Source organism: Furipterus horrens, unplaced genomic scaffold (assembly GCF_987537825.1).
Source record: "Furipterus horrens unplaced genomic scaffold, mFurHor1.1.pri manual_scaffold_4, whole genome shotgun sequence".
Taxonomy (NCBI): Eukaryota; Metazoa; Chordata; class Mammalia; order Chiroptera; family Furipteridae; genus Furipterus; species Furipterus horrens.
In genome coordinates this window covers 46,651,303-46,666,487 of record NW_028327174.1, presented here as the reverse complement: position 1 = coordinate 46,666,487, position 15,185 = coordinate 46,651,303, and the positions used below count along the sequence as shown (strand labels likewise).

Below are 15,185 nucleotides of genomic sequence, written 5' to 3'. Positions count from 1 at the left end.
GTTATAGTACTACTCTGAAGTTCGCCACTGGGAGATATCCTGTTATTTACAACTGTGCTGTGTGTTGTGTATTTCCTTTATAAATACTCATTCTTAATGTCAGTGGTCCACGTTAATTCTTCAAAACACCGCTGCTTCAGTGTTTGTTCTATTTTGGTCTATTTAAGTGTTGAATCCCCTAGGCAAACCCCATGTCTAATTCTAGGTTCTTGCAGTCTAACACTTTACTGATGGACCATTAAATGTTCCAGAAAAAGTGCCAATCAGATTAAGCATTTCAGAATGGGACATTACCTATAGTTTTAGAATTTATTTACACTTCCAGAAGTAATTGGTAGCTGAACATCCTCACTATGAGTTGTGTATGTTGCTATATAATTGTAACTTAGCAGAGTTTTTCCTGGAGACTGACAGACTGTTAAAAGGAAAATAAGAAGGCTTATATAGATGGTCACTATGTTCTATCAGTGAGACACAGTGCTCCCAGCAACTGAATGTTGACCCTGGATATTTCCCAAAAGCCTGTCAACTTTGTTTGGAGGAGGATATGATGTTTACAATACACTTTGGTGTACTTTTACTAGATTTCAACAAATTGGTAATTACAGTTGACCCTTGAGCAATGTTTGAAGTGTCTAACTTCACAGTTGTACATCTGTGTATAGCTTTTGACTCCCCTGTTGCCTTCTGTGGACCCTCATCCCTGGTATCTGCAGGGGATTGGTGCCAAGACCCCTGAGGATCCTAAAATCTATGGGTGCTCAAGTCCCTTCTATAAAATTGTGTGGAACTATGCGCAAAGTTGGCCTTCTATGTCCACAGAGTCCCAACCTTGGATGTGAACACATCCTGACTGTATTTTTATTGGAAAAAAAAAATCTGTGTGTAAGTGGGCCTCCATAGTTCAAACCTATATTGTTTAAGGATGAACTGATTGTTATAAACATAGATTAAGTTAAAGTGTGTGAGCACTCCAGAGAGGCAGCTTATTTTATGATATTATCATTTATGTGTTGTTTTTTTCTTCTGAGACTGATTTTTCAAAAATTTCGTTGCAATATAATTATTAGAGTTATTGCTTTTGTTAATACTTTCTATCCCCTTATAGTCAGAGTGAATTTTTTTAGGATACTTAATAGATAATTTAATTCAAGTATCTTAGAAAAGCACTGTGACTAAGGTTTGTGAATTTGCCTTTCAAATGAAAACAGAGGGATTTTTCACTACAAGACAAGAAACATCATACCCCAAATAAAGGGAGAAATGCTTTAAAATATCTCAAAAGAGGGACTGTTGAATCCAAATTTGAGTCTAGAGAATCCAAGTTTTGGCTAGTCTAGGGCAGGGTATTAGTTCACTTAATATATTATTTTTATTTTGAAAGAAAACTCACAGAAATGGCTTTACCAAATTCTTTTACTTAAAATTCAAGGGTTAGAAATTGGGACTCATTTTAATTGACATAATATTTCTAACTCAAATCTGGGGTGCCTTTACCAGTTCTTTACCAAGTTTTTCCTGAAGTTTATCACTAATTTCCATGATAAAAAGTAATCTTGAAGAAATAGGTCATTGTTTTAAGTTATACTTTTTTATAAGACTATCATGTTATGGGCTAAATAGAAAAATCATTTGAAGTTGAAATGAATTGGATATAAGAACTTGAGATGGAGTACGAAGCTGCAGTATGTGATTTTGCAAGAAATGAGACCTGTAAAGGGAAAGAAAAGAACATAAAACATATGCTTATTTATTGCCACTCACCTTGAAGAGACTAAGACTTGGATGCAGAAGTCGATATTAAAATGTTGCTACAATGCCCTGGCTGCTGTGGCTCAGTGGATTGAGCATTGACCTGTGAGCCAAGTGTCGCTGGTTCGATTCCCAGTCAGGGCACATGGCTAGGTTGCACGTCAGGTCCCCAGTTGGGGGCATGAGTGAGAGGCAGCCACACAGTGATGTTTCTCTCCCTCTCTTTCTCCTTTCCCTCTCTCTAAAAATAAAAAACAAACAAACAAATAATTATTGAAAAAAAGATTCTCTTTAAAATGTCGTTAAAAAAATTTCATTATCCTTATCATAGATACCTCTTTACAACGAAGCATTGCACAGTACTTTTTCATGCCTTTGCTGCTGTGGGTTCAGTTTTTAATAACTGGGTTGCATTTCCAATGACAATAATATAATTTAAATTGTTCTTTGATAACACACTTCCACATTAGAATATGTTTCAGAGACTAATAGAAAAAAATGAGTGTTCACTCTGTGCATCACTGATTAGACAGGAAATGGTCAAGTGGGGAGAGTCCACCTATTTAATGGATGATTACTTTTTGTTAGTTTGGTCAGCAAATTAATAAAGTCAGAGGGCAAAGCTGGGAAGAGGCCAGTTAGGCTGTGGAAACTTGCAGGCTCAGTCTCATTTCTAAAACTTTCCAGGACTGATGTTAATTACACAGGCATCAAACAAGAAAAAAGCAGGGTTTGAAGTAAACACTATCCTAGCTGCCTGTGAAGAGACTAGAGGGAATGTTCAAGCTGTAGTCATCTGTGTGTAACAAACCTCTTCTTGTGGAAAAACACAGGACAGACGTTCAAATGCATAGCTACCTCATTTTAGATTTTCTGTGGTTCTTATACAATCCTGTAACAAATACACCCTACTGGGAGATATTGGAGGATTCATTTTCTTTCCACACTATCTTAATAGAAGAAGTAGGCAAGAAAAATACAACTTGTTAAAGTATTTTTCAACAGTGTATGTTGAGATATGACTCTACAGAAGAAAATTTTCAGTCATTAAAATGAGATATAGAATTTCAGGTAAAAAGTCCTCTAGTCAAAGAAAAACGGTAAATCAAATGCTCTGTTGATATTAATGACCATTTGACAGTGAATATATTTATATTTTAATGAATTAAATGGAGAGGACTCATTGTAAAACAAATCTATAAAAATATAAGTAAAGACAATGGGACTGTGGGGGGTGGTGGGCGGGTTAAGGGAGAGCAATGGGGCGGGGAATGGGACAACTGTAATAGAAAAACAATTAAAAAAAGACAGTGGGAAATATTAAGTAAATGTTCTAAGTTCTTGCTGCAGAGAGACTTGCTTAATGTGAGAAAGTAAAATGGAATTTACTTACACACAAAAGATAAATGTTTTTCAAGGGCAAAATCTGTCCTTGTGGCATTGTAGGTATTGAAGAAGAACAAAATAAGGCATAAGATGCCACAGAACGGAATCAGCTGTCTGTGTGTGAGGCATGAAAAGACCTGGCACTGCTGGCCCCAGAACTGGGCCTCGCTGGTGCAGACTGCTGCCAACATTTGAAACTGAATTAGGCCATTTTGCACATGGCGCATCATCCCTCCGTAGGAACAGTGGTGTTTATAGTAAATGCTAGTCTGCCACTCATTCCTCCTCCAGATAGACTCATCAAGCTTTTTTGAATTTTAATTTTGAAAGCACTTTTATCTTTAAAGCTATAGTTTAAGTCCATCTATAGTTATAGCTATAAATAAACAAATTACTGGTAAAAAGTAAAAATGACAGCAAAGTCATAAGCAGGCTGCTAAAAAAAAAGAATGAAACAAGAGACTGTAATTCTTAACTACATCTATATTATTCTGTTTAGTATTACCAAGTTCTAATAGTGGTTGGTTATCTGTTTTTTTTTTTTTTTTTTATATGTGCATATCTTATTATTGATGTGCAATCATAAGCAAAGAATTCAAATTTGGACTTGCCTGACATTTTAGTTTATTTCATGTTTCACTTTTATTCTGAAAGAAAATACATAGAAATGACTTTACCAAATCTCTTACTAAATTCTCCCTGAAGTTTACCATTAATTTCATTTATGAATGTGAATTCTTTACTCCACTTGACTTATTGTGGTGGGTGATGGTGGATGGGTGAGTTTGGAAGACTAACCCAATCAGATATTGTTTACTATTTCCAGGATAGTGATGTACTAACCAGATGGATTCAGGTATTTCTATCATAAACAGTGTGTTTAGGAATCTCTTGTTGATTCTTTGAATAACAAAACGAAGTGTTGAGAAAGTACTTGAAGAAGATAATATGGATAGCATTCTAGCCTAATTTCATTTATAGGTATATAAATATGTAATACAATGTAGATATTTTAAGTATAAGGCATGTAAGATAGTTAGAATCCCATATCCTGATAACCCCAGGAGCCAAATCATATTTGTCTGTTTCATCTAATCCCTTCATCTGGATTCCCTACTTCTTTTCTAAACTACATTTTACTCTGACTGATCTCTTTGGCTGTTCTCTTTCATTGATGTGGACGTTATTGTCATTGTTGCCAAAGGTTTATAGAGTCCCTGGGGGGTGAGCTCCATTAAGAGGTATTGCCAAGGCTTTGTTGCAAGTCCCCCTCATTTCAAATTATTTATTCACTTATTTAATGGAGCAATTCGATTAACAGATATTTAATCTTGATAAAGTTTGATTTATAATTTTTCTTTTAGGTTTATGCATTTTGTGTCTTATATTCATCTAATTTTAAAAGACTCTTAATTTGTGAGTTCCTTTTTTTCCAACATGTAAATTTAGGTGAAAGAAACAGACCTAAATTATTTTAAAGTGTGTAAAGCAAACGATCGCAAAGTCATTGCTTACACGGGTCAGGCAAATAACATAAATGAATTCACTGAACCAGATATAAGATTATAAGTAGTGAGATCAATGACTAAACAGAAAGGCCAGGCTTCACTTTAAGCTATTCAAGTTCAGATTTACATGTCTGGGGATGGATGGGCCCATGGGAGGTGGTGATCCCTGCCTTAAACAGTTGTTGAATCAGATTCTTATTCAGTGACTTTTGTCTAGTGACTGCTGCTTAAAGCATGCACCTTTCTTCTGATGAGGAGTGATCAGTCTGTTGACAATAAAAGCCCAGCTTCTCAGATAGTCTGCATCTTCCATTTTTTCCTAACGTGCTGATGATTCATCAAGAGAAAGGTATGGCTTTGGCGACTTCATACCTAAAGGAGTATCCTTGGGTTCCTCTTCCTGCGGTGTATTTTTTTTTTTTTTTTTTTTTTTTTGTGTGTGTGTGTGTGTATGTCATAGTTCCTCTCTCTTCTACTCTCTGGGGTGCTGTCCTGTGCCCACCTGTTGCTACTTGTTCTGCTGGCAATTGTGGCTAGATCCTTGCTGCTGTTGTTTGTACACTGCCTTTTCTGTTAGCTCGGTCGGAGCCCATTGGTACTGGCTCGCTGCCTTGTCTTAGTCCTGGGGGTGCAATTGAGCCTCCTGAGGTCTGGCTCTAACTTCCATTTGATTCTGGCCTGAGCAGCCGGCCCCTCTACATCACTCTCTGTGAAGCCACCTCACTGCTTCTCTGCTATGCTTTATGCAAGGTCCCTAAGCAGAACGTGGGGAAATAGGTGTCAGGAAATCCCTCATCCCTACCCCAGTGCACCTCTGAGCTTACTTTGATGCAGCTATGCCCCAAGCCAATACAGTGCAGCCCCAAAGCCGTTATCTTCCCAAGTTCATAGGGGAGTGGGCAAGAGCCCTCTGCTGTCTTGGATGCCCTCACTTATTTAATGTAACTCCCTGTGTCCAGGCCTAAGTTCCGAGAGAGGAATGTCTTTCCTCTTTGGTCCTTCTTTTAGTTTCATCACAAGCCTTTATAATCTTGGAAGGCATGTTTATTCATTTTAATTATTTTTAATTAACAGAAATCTCTTCTGCTCCCTTGCTCTCATTGGTGGAAGGGGTAGGGTTAGTACACTACCGAAAAACTTGATGAGCCACATTCAACAAGCTAGGCTGCTGGTACAGACACTTAAGACCCTGAGAAATTTATAAAATCTTCCCTGGAGACAGTAGCAGGCTTGAGAGGTTAGTCTTTCTGCAAAATCCTATTTTTGAATTAAAGATGTTTAATATTAATTAGAATTTTTTCTTTGTATTTCTTCTTTACTGAGCCAAAATCTTCCTCCTAGGCAGAAGGATACTTAGGTTAGCTAAGGGGAATTCATTTAGAAAGGCACATTATTAATTTATGAAATATTATCCCTGTTACACCTAACAAAATAGAAATAACTCCACTGTGTTAAATCTTCTGTATTAGTCTCAGTGGATTTAAACAGTAAATATTAATAAGACATATGATCATTATACTTAAGAAATATGTACCTTAGCTTGGAAGATAGAAACAATAGAAGTAAAATACACATATAAATAATAATCTAATATACTTCATGAGAGTGAAGATTCACATATTCCGTTCTTTACCTGTTTGCATTCTTACTATGCCAGTGAGCTTGATGTGGGATGAATTACTGCCCTGCTGATGGTAATAATGGTGACAGTGGTGACTATATAGCTGGGTCTCTTGTCCATTACTGGGTCCTCTTTCTCTTCTGGCCTGTCAGCCCTGGAGCATGTTGTATAATAGTCTGAGTTCCAGCACCAGGCATTGTATATATGGGGGAACACTTGGCCTGGTGATAATCAGCTTCTCTTTCTTCTTCTCCCACAAGATATTCTGAGATTAAAAAGCTACCTTCAAAAGACCTGTGGCTCAGTCTGGCTTCAGAACATTATTGTTTGTGAACTGTCAGAATGCCATGATAGAGAGAAGGATTGTTTTTAATTCTAGAAAGTGGTATAACTGGAAAACCCCAAGTAACATTTGTATGTATCATACATATAGAGGTCATATGGAAAAATGAAAAATCATTTGGACAATTTAAAAATTATTGGCCTGAAAAAGAACTAGAAAAAATATGTTATAAGATTTATTTTGCATTCATCATCTTTAATGGGTTCTCTTGCTACAATAAGATGTAATAATGCTTTGGCATGTTGTCTGAAGGAGGAGAGTATGGAAGAAAAATCAGATATCTTTTTTTACCTGGAAGCTGAGCTGTTCAACTGTTGCAGCAACTTAAAATGCAAAAGATTGCAGCAGGAACAATAAGTCATGACAAATGATAATGGTTCCAGAGAGGCAGTGCTGATCAATATTGCTCAGTGAGCCATAAACTGAGGACTCTCTTAGTGGGGTTGATATGATTAGACCACAGTCAAAGAAAGACACCATTCTCATCTGTGGTATTGAGAATCTTCATACAAACGGAATGCCTGTGTTGGTGTCTGACACCATAGGCTGCCTGCAGTGCTGGAGTTTTTCATTAAGATAAATGCATCATTAACTATGATGGCTCCAAAGGAATTTTGTGGTCTTTGGGGGTCAATAATCTTTAAATATATATGTTCATAATGAACTACAGATGCTATAAGAGCACTTTTATAGACATCTGGCCTGTAAGTTGTCTCTCAAATGGCCTTAAACCGTGTATATAGCTAAGTCAGTAACTAAAAAAGATCTACTCCAACCAGTAGTCCATATGGTTGTTAGTGCTCTTGGTGAAAATGTTCCAAGTCCATTTATATTCTATTAACATTTTTATACATTAAGAATAAGCACTGCTGTAGCATGGAGCTTAAGTCCTTTTCTAAAGTCTTGAATTTTAAAAGCCTTCAGGATTAAACCCTTGACATAGACACTAACAAGGCAGTCAAAGAAAAAGTACACCTTGGCTCAAAGACTCTCCCTGGAAAAGGAGACAAATTGAATTTTGAATACTTCCTACTAAATTAATGATGTATTTGAGATTTTGAACTGGATTTTAAAATTGAGTAGACATATTTGTGCTCATCTTTAAACATTTTTTTAGTGTCCTAATTTATATATAGTGCAATGCGCAGGTGCTAAGAGTAACATAATGAGTTTGACACATATGTATACCTGTGTATCCCATATATCCTCACTCCAGGTACTCCAGCTTTCCTCATATAAAAACAGTCCCAAGCATCTTGTGCCTTTTTACAGGAGATCCCTGCGCCTCCCCCTTGCCACCCTACCTTTGAGGAAACTCTCATTTCTCTAACCAGAGCTTGGTTGGGTTTGTTTTAAGTGCTTCATATAAATGGAGCAGTATGTAGTTTCCTGTGTTTAGATTCCTTTGTTCAGCATAATGTTTTTAAAATTTATCCACATTGTACATCTGAAATTTACCCTTTTTTATTTCCGAGTAATATTATGTTTTATAAATATATCATACCTTATTTTTCCATTCATTTGTTGATAGATATTTGAATTGTTTCCCATTTTTGACTGTTATAATTAAAGCTGCTATGAATATTTCTGTACGTCATGTTTGTAAATATGCTTGCATATATTTTATTAAATAATCAGGAGAGGGATTGCTGGCTCATAGGTTAGGTATACATTTAACTTTAATAAGATGCTAGTAAACTGTTTCCTAAGCATTTGTACCATTTGTGTTTTGACCAGCAGTATCTGCGTGTTCCAGTTGCTCCATGTTTTCTCTTACATCTGGTGTTGTAAGGGTGTGTTAATTTTTAGCTGTTCTAATGAGTTTTTTTTCTGATAGGTGGTTCCTTTGCTGGATGGTTATCATTATTCTGTGAAGGCTTGGTTTCAGGATTTGTTAATGTGGCCATTACTCTAGAGCTAGAGTGGTTTCACTTCTAAAGCATGGCTTCTCTGGGTTTGAATGCTCTTGAGTTCAGAGAGGTCTCTTCACTTTGGATGGTCACAATTCAATGGCTCCTGGCACTGTGTGACCTATAAAATTTCTCGGAGCTATTCTCTGGAAATCGATAAGAGTTTCCCTAACTGACTATACAGCTTAGTAATCAACCAAACTTGGAAATTCCCAGGATTCTTGGGATCCCTATGCAGATTCCTGGAGCTATTCCTCTGCACACATCTTACAATTTCTTCTACCTCTGTAGAAGACTGCTGCTTTCTCTTTGAACTCCAGCCACCGCTCTGCGCCTCAGTTTCTGAAGTGCACCTAGGCAGGAAGCTGGGGTTCGCTCAAGGATCTTAACCCTACACTCTGCTGTCTGATGACTAAAAATAGTTGCTTTCTCTATTTTGTCTAATTTTATAGTTATGTATAGTAGATGGTAAGTCTGATAGCTGTTGCTACAATATGGCTGGAATAGGAAGTCTGTGCTATCTTTTTGAAAAGAAAGATGTAAATATATTACCAATCAATCAGATCCTTAAAGATATCTAATATTTAAGAATTTGATTTATAGAAAGTTGAGACAGTTACGTGATATAGAAGTAAGAAATGTGAAAAAGCCCATGGGGTACACTTAGAGAAGCTCAATCAGGGAGATTGCAGTAGTTTTGAAATGTCATACTATGAAGTCTGACAATTTCTGTTCTCTTCTGTCCATTGTACTTTCAGCTAATAGATTTCTGAGGCATTGCCCAGTGCACAAGTGTTCAATGGTTTATTTGTTTTAAACCTAGAATTTTAATGAAATTATTATAGTTTTCCCCTAATAGGCTGTTATGCCTACTGAAAAACACTACTTTAGAATATTAAAAAGGTCGAGCTTAGGTGTCTGACTGCTCCTAGTGTTTTGAAAAAGCTACTTATCTTCTCAAATTCAGACGTGTAAACAACTATTTTAGAAAGATGTTTTCAATATTTTCCATGACATCTCTTTTCCATGTGTTTGACCTATTCCTGCCTTGGGAAAAAAAGCAGAAAGAATTGCTACATTTCATACAGTACCTTTGACTTACTTATAGTACAATTTGTTTTAAGCTAGAGATCTATAAAAAATGTGGTTGAAATTTCTGTTGCTCAGGAAACCTCTATGTTTCCTTGCTTGCTTAGGGTTTGTTAAAAGCAGATACAGTATATACCATTTAGAAAGAAGGATAAAGAGCCTTGCTTAGGAAAGTACATTTCAACATTAAAGTGGTAGATATGCATTTTGAAGCTACTCTGGGCCAATTTTGATTTTGACTGTTTGGATACAGAGAGAAATTAACTACTTAAAAGGAAAGCCACTATTTGAAGTGACTGGGATGGTTTAGTCAGTAATTTTCAACTATGTATATTATATAAACCTATTCCAAAGGATAAAAATCTTGGTGTCTAAATTATTTGTGCTTTATTGTTCCTTAAATTTATTTAAACAAAAACCAAAATTTGAATTCCTTGTGTATATAGCACTCATAGTACTTTTAAATCAAAGCAAATTTACAATTAACAAACAAAGTTGTAAATACAAATGAACAACATTAGTTTAATATGATGGGTAATGTTTTGCTGAAAAACTAAGTTATTGTTTACTACATAAATATGGTAGTTACTGCTAGAATTTAGTTTCCTTTAAGCCCAATTCATGCCCTATGGGATGATGCAATTCTCCCATCACTTTGCCTTGAATACTGTAAAACTTTTCTTCTCACAGTATTTAGTGGTGTAACTTGGGTATCCTTTGGCCTGGCACCATCTTTTATATGTTATTTACATATATCTTCTCTCCTTTGTCCATGACAGTTCTGGTAGTACTGCTGGCGTCAGTGCAGTTATAAACAAAAACTCTAAGGCACTGAAAGGTCGTGGCAGTCCTTCAAAAGATGATTTTCCAGATATTCAGGAGTGTATTAATAATAATCTTAAAAAATGCTATCATAAACAAATCCCCAAAAGATACAGTTCTTAAATAACATAGGGACTGTTAGAAATGCATCCATTTACATGCAGTTTAATAAACACTCTTGCAGAATGATTTAAAGAGGCAAAGATTAGAGGCAGGGAGGCCAGGAGGCTATTGCATCAGTCCCAAAGTGGAATATCAAGAGCTTGAACCAGAGTGGAAGTGGGAGGCATGAAAGTCAGTGAGCGGTGACTGATCACTAGCCCCAATACTTCAGTTTAGTTGAAAGATTTTCTTTGTTCATTCAGTCATTCATTTCTCCATTTGTCCATTCATCTCTAGGGAGGCTGTCTTCTATCACAACTAAAAATATGATTTTTGTCTTCTGCCATTTCCTCATGAGTTTGTTGAGTGAAATAAAAATGTGAAATCTTGGTACATAGGAGATTCTCAATCAATGAAGGCTGTTAGTAATCCATTCACATTTATTGAGTTTTAAATTATGTCAGAAAGTAGACTAAATTGGGATAGATAAGACTTGAGTATTGTTTTCAGGGAGCTCAAGGTGCAGAGAGGGACACTGACATGAAATATGTAAATAAGCCCTGCAGCGTGGTAAGGTCTACAGTGCTCAGAGGAATAAATCATCCCCTCCTCCAACTCTAGTGGGTTTCCAGACTGCCTCCTGGATGGAGCAGGGTGCTTGATTGAGCTGGAACTTGGAAAGCATTTAGGTGCTTGTTTGACAGGCCAGGGAGGTAAGGAAGAACACTCTAGGCAGAGGCAGAGCATATGCAAAGATATGCAGAGTTGAAGAGCATGGTGCTCGGAGACATGCAAGAGGTTTGGTGTGGCTGGGATACAAGCACCTGTTGGATAATGGCCAGGATGGGAGTGAAAGTGGACCAACAGTAAAAGGCAACACTGAATTCTGAGAATTAGAATGGAAACTCAACCTGTGGCATCTGTCCTGCAAGTGAGGAGCTGAGAAAACCAAGATTAAGTAATGCAGCCAAGCCCAGCAACTGCCAAAGCAACCCACAGCTGTGGCAGGCAAATAGTGTTATCATGGGTGAGCAGAGTAGAATTATTATGGCCTTTTTCAGTAGAGTCATTGTGAAAACTTTTCACAGTGATCATAGCCTTGATTGCAACTGAATAATAGTCCCCAAGCGAAAATTTCACTGAGTAAAGTGTGTTAAAAAATTGAAAGAAAATTCTTTTATAGTAGAAAGATCTTTGACTTAGATTATTACAAGTACATATTTCACATTAATATTTCTTCATAGAACTGGAGGGCCTTTTTGGACAGTAATTTGCTTTAATATTATTCAAATATTGATATTATTCTTAGGATAGTGCAAGATTTTCCTGGTTTTATATACTAATGCTTATGTCCTTACTTGTTAGTTATGAAGATAAATCTTACGAATGCTGAAAGCACTGATCTGGGTCATTGTTACAAATAATTTTTTTAGTGACTTATGTTGCATATCATTTATATATAATCATCTCAGTTTTCTTCTAGTACAATTTTATTTTTCATTACTATCATCATGTAAGTAACATGAAACATGTTACTTAGACTGGTTTTTCTAATAATGATTATAGTGCCTTAATTTTCTTTAAAATTTTAGTTTGTGATTACCAAGGTTACAAAAGGCACATAAATATTCTGTGGAAGCATAATTAGTACAAGGATAGAGAATAATCCTTCACAGATGGTATAAAGAAATGAGATAAACATTTTATGGAGACCATGATGAGAACAGGAAGTGGTATAATACAAATTCACTCATGTTGCACAGATTGAAGTGAGCGTGGGGCGGTGCGGGAGAGGCACAAAGTTAAACCCCCTCATCACACTCTGAACATTGCCATCTTGCAGTCATCAGGTCCTCCTCCTTCTCAGATGTTGAAGCTCTGCACCCCGACCAGCAGAAGAACATTTCATAGTTCAGCATATTCCCACTTCGTTGATGAACTCGTTTACAATTGTGGCTAGTAAGAGTTGCTGATGTGTATGTTGAGAGGACTGTTTATATCCATATCTATTGGAGAAGTATTCTATTCCTCCTGTGACTTTTCCGTCACTCATAATGTAACAAAATTGTAAATATTTTAGTTCTGCTAGAAGAGCTGTGGACATGTCCTGTTATTTGGCGTTGAGGTTTGCCTATTTATCTATTGACCTTATTTATTTATTTGTTTATTCACAGATAGCAATTTATTCATATTTGTCAATTTGCATTCTTTGAATATAGAAGTGTGTGCATGTGTGTATGTGTGCATGTGAAAAAGAAAGAGAGAGATAGGTAGATATTAATTGGACACTTACTGTGTGCCAAACACTAAGTGATATATATATATATAATGATCCTATGTACTATTATTATTCCCATTTTACGGGTGGCAGCCAAGGTAACCAAGGCCCAGAGAGGTTAAATAACTTGCTTAAGCTAGAAAATGATGGAAACGGCATGCAAAACCAAGTATACATTGACTCCAGAGTGCACACACTTATTCAAAATGTAGATATATTTGTGCAATGAAGGATCAGTATTCACAATCTGTATGTTACCTACATAATTCATATTGACATTACTTACCAAAAACATTTTTCACAATTGTTCCTCATGAGTAGTTGTTGCTGCTTTTTCAATATAATCAACAATGTAAGTGCTTTTACTGACCTTTCAAGCTATCTGTCTTTTGCTGAAACCTTCAGACATCCATTTTGTACTTTAGGGTACACAGTGGTACCAAATTCTGATACCATATTTCTCAGTGGCTTTTAGTTCGGCAGCCGTCCGTCTCGAGAGACGATGGTGTAGCTTCTTAAGAGTCTATCTGCACCGCCGAGAATGGCTGTGCAGTCTGACTCGGGAGTGACACGGTATCTGTCTCCTCCCGTGTTGAATCGACATCTTGCGATGACGCTGGAGTGTCCTCTCCAGTGAAGCTGAAGCTACAGAGCCTGGGCAGGGTGATATGGAGGGTCTGCTGTTGCCCATGCAGCAGACCCCCCCTCTCTTCGCAGCTGAAGGGTCCAAGGGAAAGACGGAGTCAATACAGCTTGGCTTCAGGTGCGCCGCAGGAGTTGCCGGTGTTGACTACAACGTCAAAACGCCTTAGGGACTCCGGCTCCGGCTCCGGATTTTCTGTCGGGGTTTACTCCCTTAGCCTTTCCCCTGAAGAGGTATGCCGCAAGGCAGCGGAGGTTTTTTTGGAGTCAGAGTTTTCCTTCTCTGACGTGCCCTGACTGGAAGATCGAACCAGCGACACTTAGCTCACAGGCCGACGCTCAATCCACTGAGCCAAACCAGCCAGGAAGGGCTTTTAGTTCAATACCTTTAATAAGGGATATTTTCATGCTGCATCTTCTAACTATTAAAGACAATTTGAAGGATTTGAAAATGAACCCCTCAGACTTCAGTTTCTAGATAAATTTAAAAAATGAGAGAGAGAAACTCTATAACTGTGATTTGCTCATGTTGTTTGTAGAGAGTCCAGGCTTCCGTCAAGTCCAATTGCATCGTTACAGTAGTCAGGTAACCCCTGTGCAGGTCTCACAGAGGCCATTTGCTTTGGAGTTCGTTTATTTAGGGCACTATTCTCCAGTGATTTGTGCTTCTACTTTAAGATGATTTTAGGATATAATAATAAGACTGGCACAACATAAGTCCTTAATACCCTATAGAAATATGAATTGATTTAATGTGAACAATTTAATCCATTTTTAAGTTCTGTAGGGAACAATGCCGTTACCAAAAATGGGACAGAAAAATCAGCGCCTTAGCAATCAGAAAGCTAAAATGTAGTGCTGAGTGCTCCAAAAATATTTGTAAAAGTATCTGGAAGACATGAATCAACTTAAGAAAAATACTTTAAATTATTCCTCAATAGGGTTCAGCTTCAAAGGTAGCTATCCAGATACACAGCTGTGGTGATAACGAGATGCGATGGTAGGAAAGTGCTCAGCGCCGCATCTGGCTCGCAGTGAGCAGTCACTAAGGGCTGCCTGCTGTTTGCTTGTCCGCCAGCTGCGATGCAGAGGTTAAGAGCACAGTCCCCACAGTGGACTGCCCAGGCTCAAATCCTGGCAGTACCAGGGATCAGCTAGAAAATCTAAGTAGTGGTTCTCAACCAGGGGCAGTTTTGTCCCTCAGGGGACATTTGGAAATGTCTGGGGACATTTTTGGTTGTCATGATTGGGGTTGGGCTCCTGCTGGAGGCCAAGGATGTTGTTAAGAATCACATAGCGTTCAAGTAGCATCCCACAACAAAGAATTGTCTTGCCCTAAACGTGGACAGTGCTAAGGTTGAGGAACCCTGCCCTTGAACGATTAACTAGTAGTGCTTACTTAGCTAGTAGAAAAAAAAAGGCCTTAGAAAAGTGCATCATATAGTAAGCACTCAGTCAGTGTTGGCTCTTGTTATTCATTCAACAAATATCAGTAGAAGGCTCACCACATGTTAGGCCCTGTCCTATAGGCTAGGTTTACAGTAGAAGCAAAGAAGGCCTGGTCACCACCCTTGGGGAACTTGCTGTTTCTGACTGCAAGGGTCACTGCAGACATGACCACTGTTGCTTAGGGGCAGCAGCATATACCCTTGTTGGGGCCACCTCATGCTCGCTATGCCTACCTTCTTTTAAAGTACAAGATTTTCTTTTAAAAAAATCTCTTTTAGAGTTA

The 15,185-nt window shown here is 37.6% G+C and overlaps 1 protein-coding gene across 2 annotated transcripts in view; it reads left to right on the top strand.

Moving 5' to 3' along the window:
• Window positions 1–15,185, top strand: part of NELL2 (neural EGFL like 2) — a 286,177-nt gene that overhangs the window by 13,168 nt on the left and 257,824 nt on the right. The window lies entirely within an intron of this gene.